General features: G+C 37.2%; 1 protein-coding gene across 2 annotated transcripts in view; it reads left to right on the plus strand.

Moving 5' to 3' along the window:
* Window positions 1-4,539: 4,539 nt before the first annotated feature.
* The window catches only part of FGL1 (fibrinogen like 1), a 33,870-nt gene continuing 24,191 nt past the window's right edge, over window positions 4,540-14,218 (plus strand). The window contains exon 1 of one of the 2 annotated variants that reach the window (XM_082863816.1): window positions 4,540-4,631. The gene's annotated coding sequence lies outside the window, so the exon portion shown is untranslated. Of the gene's footprint in view, window positions 4,632-11,340; window positions 11,435-14,218 lie in introns of those variants that run through there. The other variant, XM_082863817.1, reaches the window with a different exon arrangement.

Consider the following 14,218-nt stretch of genomic DNA (forward strand, 5'->3'; position numbering starts at 1 on the left):
ATTTTTCTGCATAATCTATAAATTGTATCTTAATTGTAGGTATAGAATCAGTAGTGGTTAGTACTTTATTGGCTGGGGATGTAGAAATTTTTTCCCTTCTTATAAAGCAAGAGAGGAATTAAGGGTAGGATATGACCAAGGACATTCTCTACATGGAGGGTTATGTAATTCCTTCAACATGTCAATAGTTTGAGTCCATTGATAAGGGGAGAGATGGCCCATGGGGGACCTCTATGGAGAAGAGAATACTCATAGCTAAAATTCCTGTTTACATTTTCCTTCTCTGCATTGTAATTTCTTTCCATTATCCCCAAAGTTTCAGAAGCTTTGCAAACTACACAGCTTATCAAATGCTTTTGTTGGGGTTTCAGGGAAGGGGCTTGTGTCCAAGTCTAGATTAGGTTAGGGAAGGAGAAAGTGGCCTTTTCCTACAACCACCACTTACATTTTGAAATCTGCCTGGTAGTAACAGCAGCGTTTCAAGACCACCATGGTCCCAGAACTCTAGGAGTTGGCCAGGAACAGAGCAAAGCAACTAGATTTTTTAGGTAATAATATAGATTTTCCAACTGGATAATTACAGCAGCTTTGTGATTATCTGTTTTGAGCCCCAGAGGAACTATGAAAGGGATCCCTAATTCCACAGGACTCTTTACCAAAGTCTCAGTTCCAACCTAGTTTACTCATCCGTTACACATACTCACCAGCGTTGCCTAGTTATCCATGAACTTTCCTAACTTTGATATAAAATTTTAATCCTCTTTCATAATATGTTCTAGGAAGGTTTCTTGTAGATAATAATAAATAATCAAAAAAGAAGAATTTAAAAGTGGGAGTGGATCGTAGGGACCATTAGATCCAATAGCTTTTTTCACAGATGAGAAGACTGAGCTTCAGAGAGGAGCAATGACTTGCTCAGGAGCATACAATGAGCCATGACAGAGCTTGGAAATTAATGCAGTTCTCTCAGTCTTCAGTAAAACGCTTTTATTCCCTTGACCATACCATTCATATTGACATGACGTGGAGTAATTAATTCAGGACCCGTTTATTGAGCATCTATTAATTTAAACTTTTACTAGTTACATAGACAATAGGAATAGGTAGGGTGACTCACTAGTGAAATTGGTTTAGTCTCACAAATTTTAAAGTGCTTTTCCATAGTAATTTCTCAGACTTATGCTACATGAGAATGTTTTATATCCTTTCAGGACTCCCTATGAGATGATATCTAAACCAACATTATAGGAAGTTTATATATTTAGGAGTTTCATAACCTCCACCTGAGGAAGCTCTATTAGTTGCCTGAAACGAAGACTAGTCTTGTTAACCTCTTTCCTTGGTATTTAAAATATGTTCCATCCTAAATATTTTGATAAAAGTCACATTTTTAAGTTTAAAATGTGATCACAGTATTCAGAGCACAGGATTTTATAAGTCCCATAAAAGGTATCTCCCCCTTCATTGGGAGTCAAGGTTGGAAAATATAACTGTCAGAAATGTTTGCTGGTAGAATACACTAAAGGATATACGATCTGTTGTCTAGTTCATGATGGGGCTAAGAACAGACAGGTTCACTGCTGCAGGCAGGAGCGGACTGGAGTTGGGGAGACCTGGAATTCAACCTTCCTCTTGGGACTGGGTCAGGTATCAGGTAAGGGGCAGACACAATATATAGTCCAGAGGGTTTGGATGACAACTGTGTTATAACTGATGTATTAATTGAGAAGCTTCTCTGAATATGGTCTTCCAAAAGGAGAAGGAAAAAATTTGTCGGTGCTCATTCTTGGGTCAGAGAAGAAAAGTTTATCTAATTACTTTACTTTGAAAAAAAAAAGCCTCTAAGTCCAATGCTCTTTATTCATGTTCTTTGTTCATCAAAATTCCTTTTGCTTGATTTGCTCTGGGGCAATTTTGTCCACCATGAGGAAGTCCTCTATGCAAATTCCTAAACAGGTTATCTTACCAAGCAATTCTCTTTTCCTAAATTAATAAGTTCACTTTTCTGTTTTATATATCCCTTGAGAAACTGTTAAGTATGAGTCTGTTCTCCAGAAAATAATCACTTAGGGTAAAATGTGTAAAATCCAACTTCTAGACAAGCTAATTTAAGATGTAAGCCTAATGAGCTCACTGTTCTGCTCAGTGAAGCCCCTTTGAGAAGCTGAGCCCTGTATGCTAAGTGTAATAAATCAGACTGAGAAAGACAAATACTATATGATATCACTTATACATAGAATCTAAAAAATACAACAAACTAGTGATATAACAAAAAAAAAGCAGACTCACAGATGTAGAGAACAAACAAGTGGTTACCAGTGGGGAGAGGGAAGAGGGTGGGGCAATATTGGGTAGGGGGGTAAGAGGTACAAACTATTAGGTATAAAATAAGCTATAAGGATATACTGTACAACATGGGGACTATGGCACATATTTTATAATTGTAACTGGTGTATAACCTTTAAAAATTGTGAATCACTATATTGTACACCTATAACATATAATATTGTACAGCAACTATACTTCAATTTTTTAAAAAGAAAGAAAGAAAGAAAAAAAAAGCAGCCATGCCTTACAGTATGCATCCCAACCGTTCTGTTTCTGGTCCATCTCCTCAAACACTGGATCTCACCTGCCCTTCTTGTCTCGTTGTTTTCTCATACTTCTGTCAGCCACTGAGCTGAGGTCTCATTCTCATTTCATAGCTTTGGTACAATTGTGCAAGGTCACAAATCTGACATTTCCTGATGCTCTGACAATGCATCCATGGTCTACAGTACTAACATTCCTCCCAAAAAGTTCAGGTTCTGACGCGCCTTCACAGAACATTGACCCTAGATTCTGTCCTTATCGTCTGATTAGCTTTTCCCAGGTTTCTCCTGAGGCCATGGTGCTGCTCGCATCCTTGACAGATAGCATTGATCATCTTTAACGGTAAAGAGCACAGATTCTGAGCCAGTCTGCCTTTGAATCCTAGCTCTACCTCTTGCTCATTGTAACTTGACCTTGGGCAAGTTACTTAAACCTCTGTGCCTTGGTTTCCTCATTTGTGAAATGGGGATAGTAACAGTACCCACTGATGGGGCTGTTGGCGCTGATGAGTTAGTATATTTACCACGTCTGGTACATAAGGGTGCCATGTGTGATAGCTGCTGTTACTGGGACATACAGTTATAGGTCCCTCCTCTGAGGAAGTGAGCTCAGGGTTTACTAAATGCTTGAATGGGAAGGAGGCAAAAAGGATACAAGGAGCAAAAAAATAGGTCTGCATTTCAAAATACTGCATTTTACCAGAGGCAATTATCAAATCAGCCAAATAATCCCATACCTTTGCTTTTGAAGTTTAACAGCAGCAGCTTGAATTCATTATTGTGAATGTGTAATTTCCACTTATCCCATGTGTGTAAACCACTTCAACCTAGTTGACTTTTTCTTTCCAGTAAATCATCAGGATTACCTTTTCCTTAGTAAACTTGAAAATTTCTGAGTGAATGATGAGAAAATGCTTAATGGGAAGGCCAAACACCAGCAATACTTTAGTCCAGAAAACAACAAAGAACAGAGAGAAAAACAACTTATTACTGGAATCTGAGTTAATAAATAGGGATCACAGAACAAACAGCAAACAACAGCGTGAGTTATATCAGAATGAAAAAAGAAATGATGAACCTGGGTTTCCAGTCTGAAACTATTGTGCAATGTGATTAATGGCGCTAACATCTTACACATTAGAAAATCCTCTACAGTTTAAAACAAAAGGAACAGCTTGATCAGAGGATAATTGATGCTTACAGATAAATTTCACAATTTTGCACCTCAGGGAATATTTTTGCTTTTCTTAAAGATCAAAGAAATTGACTGTTTCATCTTGACAATTATTAACTTACCACATTTTTAGAACTAAGAAAAATTTGGCTTCTCTCCATATTGTAGTTGAGATGAAATTTTAATCCGTATCTTTTTTTTTTTTTTGCGGTACGCGGGCCTCTCACTGTTGTGGCCTCTCCTGTTGCGGAGCACAGGCTCCAGACGCGCAGGCTCAGCGGTCATGGCTCACGGGCCCAGCCGCTCCGCGGCATGTGGGATCTTCCCGGACCGGGGCACGAACCTGTGTACCCTACATCGGCAGGCAGACTCTCAACCACTGCACCACCAGGGAAGCCCTAATCCGTATCTTTATAGGTAAAATTTTATTATCGTTAGTACCAGAAAGCAAAGCTTCAACCAAACTTTGGTTTTACTTAATCTTCAAGTGAACATTATTGAAGTTAGTCAAAATTCAAAAATTCTGTGGATGAGCACAATAGTAAGAGGTTAACAAATCAGAGATATGTTTTTATAAAGATATATTATTGGATTTTTAGTAAAAATTCATGCAAATAGAAAAAAAAGAAAAATATCAGAGTACTGGGATTTGTCCTTGAATTCCCTCTTTTAGTTTTCCTTCCAGTTAAACTGATTTCCTCATCTATTTGTTTCTGGACTAAAGCCAGAATCAACACAGTCCCTATTTCTAATCAAATAACAGAGAAGCAATTACAAAGTCTGAATGCAGTTGGAGGAGCCTGGGAGACAGAGTGGCTGGACCTCGCCTAAGCTGTGTCTCTGACTCATTTGTGACTTCAGGCAAGGTATTTAACCTCTCTGCACATTTGACATAATTGTAGTAATGCTAGTTGATTTCCTAGGTATGATATTAAGCATAACTCAAAAAACAACTGTTGGCCCTTGAGAAAGGTCAGGTTGATTAGAGAGACGGCTGCTTCTGCCACTTGGAAAAGAGATTTAGAATTACATCTCCTTTCCATTCCTGGTACATTTTGAATGAATTGGATGAGAATTTGATGTAAATAAAAAGATTTGCAGTTTTAATATACAAAATGGAAAATAAAATGGATGATGTTATAATTTCCTCTTCAGAAGTAAAAACTTCAGAAATGTTCTTTATTTCTTTCTTTTGGGAATCAAACTTATTTGGCTTTTTGAAGCTTTCATTGAGTATAAATTCTTGAGATAAGTAACAAAGATACTGTTATATTCCAATACCAGAAAAAGGGAAAAAATTAGAAGAAAATAACCCAAAAGGAGTCTCTAAGTCTGTTTATGGGTAATTTTAACTGTCTTCCATTAATATGAGACACATTAATATGTCTTACACGTTACCATTTGTGAATGCTAACTTATTAAATATGCTTCCTTCAGTAACTTTTTCTTCTTTTTAATTTCTTTTATCTGTATCCTTTCATAATAGCCCACTTAAAACAACCATTTTTGAATTACCATTACATGCTAGTAATGAACTTGTGTTTGGTAATTGTGTTTTTAAAAGTTAACATGTCAGCTGTAGAACATTTTAGTCCCAAACTTAAAATTTTTGTGTTTAAATTTAATTTACTATAATCAATTAAAACTCAAAGATTTTATTGGGAAAAAATGGACTTACACTTAGAACAATTTATATCAAATGATACAGTACATCAAAGAATAGCCATTTGAAAACTGTTTTAATTTTATAATAATTAAAATTTTGAGATAGACCAAAGCAAAAACATTGTAAAATAAATACAACTAGTTGTATAGTGAGGAGCGAAGTCATCTGATATAACTTCACCACAATCCAGGTTTGCAGTCTAATGATGGTTTACTATGATGAATGATGGAGATCAGAATTTCAAAGCAAGTTTCTTATACCTAAACATTTCTTCAATATTATAGAAGATAGCTGGAATTACTAATGGAGGCACTGGGGAATTTTAAAAGACTTAAGATAGTCTCAGGAATTATTTTAAAGATGATCAAGTTAATATAATGACTTTTAAATATATATAATAACATTTTGAAATGCCTTATTGTTTAAGGATCTGCCAGACTAGGGGCTGCCTCCTTTCTCTGGGAAAGATCAGATTTGATTATTTTAATGGCAATGAATTGGGAATTCAATGGCAAGAGAAACCTGCCAAAGCTTTTTCACTGCCCCTTTATTTTCTTTCTTTTCTTTTTTTAAAATATATTTATTTATCTATTTATTTTTGGCTGCGTTGGGTCTTCGTTGCTGCGCGCGGGCTTTTCTCTAGTTGTGGTGAATGGGGGCTATTCTTCGTTGTGGTGTACAGGCTTCTCATTACAGTGGCTTCTCTCGTTGCAGAGCATGGGCTGTAGGCACACGACCTTCAGTAGTTGTGGCATGCGGGCTCAGTAGTTGTGGCATATGGGCTTAGTTGCTCCGCGGCATGTGGGATCTTCCAGGACCGGGACTCGAACCCGTGTCTGCTGCATTGGCAGGCAGATTCTTAACCATTGCACCAACAGGGAAGTTCCTGCCCCTTTATTTTCTACCAAATATAATGCATTACAATCTGTATATAATATAATTTCCCAGCATCTCCCAGAGCACTTTTTTTGTTTTTTTTTTTTTTGGCTGCGTTGGGTCTTCATTGCTGCGCGGGCTTTCTCTAGTTGCGGGGAGGAGGGGCTACTCTTCATTGTGGTGCACGGACTTCTCATTGCAGTGGCTTCTCTTGTTGCGGAGCACGGGCTCTAGGCATGCGGGCTTCAGTAGTTGTGGCAGGTGGGCTCAGTAGTTGTGGCTCGCGGTCTCTAGATCACAGGCTCAGTAGTTGTGGCACATGGGCTTTGTTGCTCCACGGCATGTGGGATCTTCCCAGACCAGTGCTCAAACCCGTGTCCCCTACATTGGCAGGCAGATTCTTAACCACTGCTCCACCAGGGAAGCCCTCCCAGAGCACTTTTAACACACACTTTCACTTATGCAAGAGCCAGATTCAGATATAGATATAAGAACATAATTTTTTATTGAAGTGTAATTTGCAATGTTGTGTTAGTTGCAAGTGTATAGCAAAGTGATTCAGTTATATATATAGATATATATAAAACAAGGACCTACCTATACAGTAGGTCCTTTTTGTTTATCTATTTTATATATAATAGTGTGTATATTTTAATCCCAAGCTCCTAATTTGTGCCCACCCCTCTCCCCTTTGGTAACCATAAGTTTGTTTTCTATGTCTGTGGGTCTGTTTCTGTTTTGTAAATAAGTTCATTTTATCATTTTTTTTAAATTCCACAAATAAGTGTCAGTTGCTTCATTTGTAAATATTTTCTCCCATTCTGAGGGTTGTCTTTTCGTCTTGTTTATGGTTGCCTTTGCTTAAAAGCAAAAGCTTTTAAGTTTAATTAGGTCCCATTTGTTTAATTTTGTTTTTATTTTCATTACTCTAGGAGGGTCTATTTTATTTCTTTAGGCAGATGATATGCCCTCTCTGAGCCTTGCTTCCTCATATGTTGGCAGTGTTCAACTGGATGATCTCACTTCCTTTAATTATATTTTGATTGTGTGTTCTAACCTCATGGGATAATACTTTGTACTTCAAAAATCTCTTTTGTGTTTTAAAAAAAACAACTATTTTCCATCTTTATTTTCTTTTGCTTGCTTATAATAAAACAATTATCTTGCTTCTTATTTTCTGTAACATTAAAAAACTTTATATGTTTATGACTGTGTAGTTGATTACATGTTAAGAAACCTCCGTTATGTGGAGGGTTTTTTTGTTTTGTTTTGTTTTACTTTTTGCTACTTGAACTTCATGGTAAATTTTAAAATTAAATAATAAATGACCTTAAGGATACAAATGAGATTTTGTTTTAAATAGGAGCATACCTGTTGTAATTTTGCTCAAGAAATATATTTATTACCAACTGAAAAATGAGTCAAACTAATAATTTATTATGAAATAGCTATGATAATGTCTTTAGCCCATTAAGAGCCAAATTTTAAATATTTTAGGTATTAAGTTTTCAGTTATTTTTTTTTCCTTTGGGGATTTTATAAATCCAAATATCTCTTTTAAAAGTAACTCTTTTTAAGCTATCACACACTGCAATGTCATATTTGCAAATCAATAAAAACCTTATGAAAGCCATAGTTTGTTAAGTGTTTCTAGTTGTCACTGGGAGTGGGGAGATGATGGAGGGAATCTGACAGGGACATCTAATAAATTCAGCAGACCAACTGAATTCGGTCTCTAGTAAACAACTATAAAATTGCAATAACAGATACTGGGAAGTTCTAAAATTGTAACTTAGGTTCACAATTTTTCTTCTCATCCATTCAACAAATATTTTGTTGGGTACCTGTACTGGGTTAAATTGTGTCTTCTAAAGTGATATGTTCAATTCTAAATCCCGTTACTTGTGAGTGTAACCTTATTTGGAAATAGGGTCTTTGGAGATGTAATCAAATTACAATAAGTCATATTGGAACCTTAATCCAATGACTGGGGTCCTTGTATTAAGAGAGAAATTTGGATGCAGAGACATACAAAGGAAGACAGCCATGTGAAGATGGAGGCAGAGAGTAGAGTTATGTTGACACAGGCCAAGGAATGCCAAAGATTGCTGGCAACCACCAGAAGCTAGAAGAGGCAGGGAAGGATTGATTCTTCCTTAGAGCTTCTTGAAGGGTGCATAGGCATGCTGACTTGACTTCATATTTCTATCCTCCAGAATGTGAGACAATAAACTTCTGTTATTTTAAGCCACCCAGTATGTGGTAATATGTTGTTATTTTAAAATAATTTTAGATAATGACAGTTAAAAACACTTAAAATCATGTCAGGGAATCACTGTCTGAAAATCCTCTACATATGTAAATTAAATCATGAAGTTTTAAAATTTGATATTTAAAAATGTGTATCAAAATGTACATAGTTAAAGAAAGTCAAATAATACAGAGAGGTTTATGATGAAAATCAGCTGTCCCTGGGCTCATTCCTTCTACTCCATCCCCCTTCACTGGAATCTAACACTTTTTTTGTTGTTGGGGTTTTTTTCTGTTTTTCTGAAGTGTAGTTGATTTACAATATTGTGTTAGTTTCAAGTTAATATTTCATTGTGCGTATATATGTCATTCTGTTCATCTAGTCATCTGTCAATACACATTTGGGTTGTTTCTACCTTTTGGCTATTGCGAATAATGCTGCTGTAAACATTGGTGTACAACTATCTGTTCAAGTCCCTGCTTTCTGTTATATCTGCGTTTTCACAGTATGGAGGTTTGTTCATTTTTCTTTTTAAAAGTAGCCTTTTTAAATCACAATTTTACATAGTATTGAAAAACATGTTAACTGAGAGAATTAGCGATAGTATTAAAGTCAAAGGGTACTTGCCTTTTCTGTTTTGAAAAAGGATAGATAATTCAGAAGCTGGTCAGTATAGCAGAAAACATTGAAGATATTTATGATTCAAGTAGAAAAGTACTACATATAATTCATAAACCAGACAAATAGCTTTTTGTTCTTTATGATCTTTAGAGAGCACTAGTTACTATCTCAGCTCTTCTTAGGAAAAAGATCAGTGATAAGTTTACAGTGAAATACTACTCAAAATCACAGACAACAGTAGATACATTGACAACATATGCATATTTTTTCCAATGGGATTTATGGAATACAGACATTGAAACTAATTGGATTCTTTCTTTTTTGTTTCTCCTCATATTTTTTTTCTATCTTTCATTCTGATGGAGGAAAGGAGGCACATTTTTCAGAGATTTGTTGTATTTTATTAGGCCTTAATTGCATATAATTATGTCTAAATGAACAAGATTAGACCACTGGTATAGCTAAATCTAAAGAAAATAAGTCTTACTATAGCAGTGTTTGACTGCTATGCCTAACAGGAAAGGTGGAAATGTCTTCATTCCATATATACCTAAATTGTCATAATTGTAGTGAGAATTTATTCTTCTGCAAGCTCTTTCTTTACAAATAGAGTCTTGACAGATGGACCGATGATAATGGCAGATCCTTCCAAGAGCTCCCAGACAAAAGAAACATGAAACTACCCCCAGGATCAGGATGAAAATGTATTTGTTTATAACATCAGATGTCTTGGATCAGGGTTTTTATTTCAACCTGAAATTTTGCGAATTTTGTAGGTATGAACTCAACATAAGCAAATGCAAAGTTTAGGAGACTACTGCATTGCAAATGGGCTCTGACTTTATCTTTCATATAAAAAAGAGCTACCTAGATGAGTTTTTAATAGAATTCCAAGATTATTTTATCAATTAGAAGATACTGATAGCAAGCCTATTCATCTTCCTTCTCAATTTGTTCATACTTCTGTTTGCTTGCATTTTTCTTGTCATGCCACCTCTATCCCCTCTAAAAGCCCACAGAGCAGGGGTGGGGGGGGTCTCTATTTTACATTGGAAAACATTTTAAATGCCATAATTAACTTAATTTTCTCTACATGTTAATATAAGCTAATACTTTTAATATAATTAAATATATTTAAAATAAGCTATATGTATAAGCATCTAGTATACATAGCACCTGGCATAAAGCAGGTACACAATACGTGCTTGAATTTAAAGAAAACTAGCTACTAGGATAACAGAGTAAAATATCCGTTTTCCTAAACTGTTGCTACAAACTTTATCATATGCATGTATAAAAGGATGACTTACTGAAAAAAATGGGTCTATAAATGCTCTTTGGAACTTTTCTGTAATGAACAATTGTATGTCTTCTTGTGTTTTATCTAATTTCTTTGTCCATTTCGCTGTGTAATCTACTCAGCACTTCACTTCCTTCTGTGTATTTTGGTTATTTTATTTACAATGTTGGATATTTTTAACTTTATTTTTTTATTAGTTATCTATCATATACATATTAGTGTATACATGTCAATCCCAATCTCCCAATTCATCACACCATCACCACCCCCCGCCCCCCTGCCCCACTTTCCCGCCCTTGGTGTCCATACGTTTGTTCTCTACATCTGTGTTCTCTACATCTGTGTCTTTATTTCGGCCCTACAAACCAGTTCATGTATACCATTTTTCTAGATTCCACATACATGCGTTAATATACGACATTTGTTTTTCTCTTTCTGACTTACTTCACTCTGTAAGACAGTCTCTAGGTCCATCCACGTCTCTACAAATGACCCAATTTCGTTCATTTTTATGGCTGAGTAATATTCCATTATATATACATACCACATCTTCTTTATCCATTCGTCTGTCGATGGGCATTTAGGTTTCTTCCATGACCTGGCTATTGTAAACAGTGCTGCAGTGAACATTGGGGTGCATGTGTCTTTCTGAATTATGGTTTTTTCTGGTATATGCTACAATGTTGGATAAAAGGGTTAAATGATAACAAGTAAATTATATACTTTCATGGTAAATTAATTGCTATCATATGGATTTCTGCCCAGTGTTGTCATATAGAAAGTTTGGTCTTTAAGTGCTTCTCTTTAAACTGTTAAGTAAATATGGACACAGAATGTAATTTAAAATAAGCCTCCCTTCAGACAGAAAAGAAATAAGCAAAATATTGTGCCTATACCTTTCCTGTGTGCATAAAAGAAGCTTGCCAACTGATGGGCTTCTTTGGAGAATGATCAGGTAAGAACATAGCTCTTTTGTTGGGGAATCTCCCAATGTCAACTTTTGAAGATCTTTTCTGTGACACTATTCATTCCTCCAGAGAGGAATCACACAATCTCTGGCCTGGAAAATAATAGGAGGAGTTTAGAGCTGCCTGCGTGGCTATCTAGCTGCCAGGATGGAAGTAACCTGGGGAGGGCTCAAACTTATAGAACAGTGTCTCTCTTTTGACCTCCATTGTACCTGTGGTCATGATACCTGGAGTCTCTTTGGTTTGACCTTAATAGAAATAAGCCTTTCAGGGCTTCCCTGGTGGCACAGTGGTTAAGAATCCACCTGCCAATGCAGGGGGCATGGGTTCGAGCCCTGGTCTGGGAAGATTCCACATGCCACGGAGCAACTAAGCCCCTGTGCCACAACTACTGAGCCTGTGCTCTAGAGCCCGCGAGCCACAACTACTGAGCCCATGCTCCACAACTACTGAAGCCTGCGCGCCTAGAGCCCCTGCTCCGCAACAAGAGAAGCCACTTCAATGAGAAGCCCGCACACTGCAACAAAGAGTAGCCCCTGCTCGCTGCAACTAGAGAAAGCCCGTGTGCAACAATGAAGACCCAATGCAGCCAAAAATTAATTAATTAATTTTAAAAAAATATTTAAAAAAAAGAAGAAGCCTTTCATTTTTTGATGGGGTGGGAAAAACCTTATTCACCTGGCTGTTCACGGTTTAGGTGAGAAGCTGGGTATCAGCCCATCACCTCCACCCTGCCTTCCAAGCTAGTGGTCACCTCCAAGCTAGCACCATCTGGGATACTGCAATGCAACCTAGCTTGCTTCTTGTGGTACTCCCTGCTGCTACTGCTTGCTATTCAGTTTTAGCAGCTTTGCCAATTCCCCCGTGTGCTTTTTGTCATCTGGTTGACATTGTATGCCAGGTGTTTTCTCCTCTCCCTTTCTCTTCCACCTTGTCAATCCATGTCTTTTCCATTTTTCTTTACTCCTTTCTAGTGGGGTTTTGTGAGAAAGAAAAAAATGTTATGTGTTCAATCCAACCCAAAGTCCCTAACTCCTTTTTTTTTTTTTAATAAGATGTTGGGGGTAGGAGTTTATTAATTAAATAATTAATTTTTGCTGTGTTGGGTCTTTGTTTCTGTACGAGGGCTTTCTCTAGTTGCAGCGAGCAGGGGCTACTCTTTGTTGCAGTGTGCAGCCTCTCACTATTGTGCGCAGGCACTATTGTGCGCAGGCCTTTCACTATCGCGGCCTCTCTTGTTGCGGAGCACAGACTCCAGACGCACAGGCTCAGTAGTTGTGGCTCACGGGCCTAGTTGCTCTGCGGCATGTGGGATCCTCCCAGACCAGGGCTCGAACCTGTGTCCCCTGCATTAGCAGGCAGGTTCTCAACCACTGCACCACCAGGGAAGCCCCCCTAACACCTTCTTAACACTTATTTTCAAAAATATACTTAGCTCATTGTTTTCCCCTTGACAAGGATAAGCATAGGAGGGGAAGTATGTCACTGCAAACAGACTAGCTTTATGGCAAGGAACTCATATTTTTCCCTCTGAGAAAGATTTTCCCTCTAGGGGAAATTCTTCTTCAGAGGCAATAACTAAACTTTTATTAGGGTCGCCATAATAAGTTAGATGCTAGGGATACAACAGTTATAGCAAGGTGTGGCCTTTGCCTTCAAGAATCCTATTCTAAACAAAATAGCATGGACAAAAGGAAGCCGTTGGAGAGAGACATGTAAAAACAAATCAAGCGATAATTCCCTCTCGCCTGGCCCAGTGCCTGGAGCATAGCAGGCATGCAAACAGTGTTTACTGAGTGAATGAATGCTATATTTGTTTGTAAACAGTATGGGATCACAGTGGAGGAAGTAATTAATTTTGTCTTGAGAGGTCACCTGGAAAAATTTAGTTTTTATATTTAATTACATATGGTTTAATGTAGATTAAATTGAAATATAATACATGAAACCATATGTAATTAAATTTATGTTGTCTTTAATTTCCCTTTTAATATTTATTTTCATTTCTTCCCCAAAACATTGCCTTGATGTGGCAGCTATATTTTATTTTCCCACAGCATGTGGCACAGTGCTGAGCAGATAGCCAATAATCAATAAATGCTTGTTGATGCCACGATTCTGTAGGACTGCTTCTGTTTAGTGCAGCTGTCTCCTCTCCTGTCAACCTGGCAGGAGACCTGTCCTCTCCTGCCAGGTTGACCTAATGTTCCTTTGCAGAAGCACATGACTTAGGAACAAATAAGTCACAGCCATGTTTAGGAGTGAGAGTGGTGTTCACTGGAGAAAGCCAAGTAGCAGGGCCTCTATACCTCTGTGCAGCCTGTGTCCCCATATATATATATATATATATATATAAAACAGGTGTATATGTATATAGAAAGGAAGGCCATGCAGAATACAGGTTGGGGGTCACGGGCTTTCAAGGTGGAAAGCCCTCAGCCCAATTGCTGGGTCTTCAGTGACTTAAGCTCTCTGATCTATCCATTTGTATGATGAGGATAATAGTAGTTGCCTTATACAGTTATTTGAGGATTAAAGAAGATGCTTATAAAATGCATAGCCTAGGACAGTGCTAGGTATGTAATAAAAAAATACATCAGCCAGAAGTAAAGTTGTGTGAAGTAAAATTATATGGTTTTATCTAGGAGACTCTTTATTACTCTCTGTACTGCACAAATTTCACATATTTAAGAAATTCACATTATATCTTGCAGTGCTTCCCAAGATGCCCACGCATGCTATTTGTCCCTGAATTTAAGTAGTGCCCCTCT

This window comes from Leucopleurus acutus (genome assembly GCF_964270905.1).
Source record: "Leucopleurus acutus genome assembly, chromosome: 21".
NCBI lineage: Eukaryota > Metazoa > Chordata > Mammalia > Artiodactyla > Delphinidae > Leucopleurus > Leucopleurus acutus.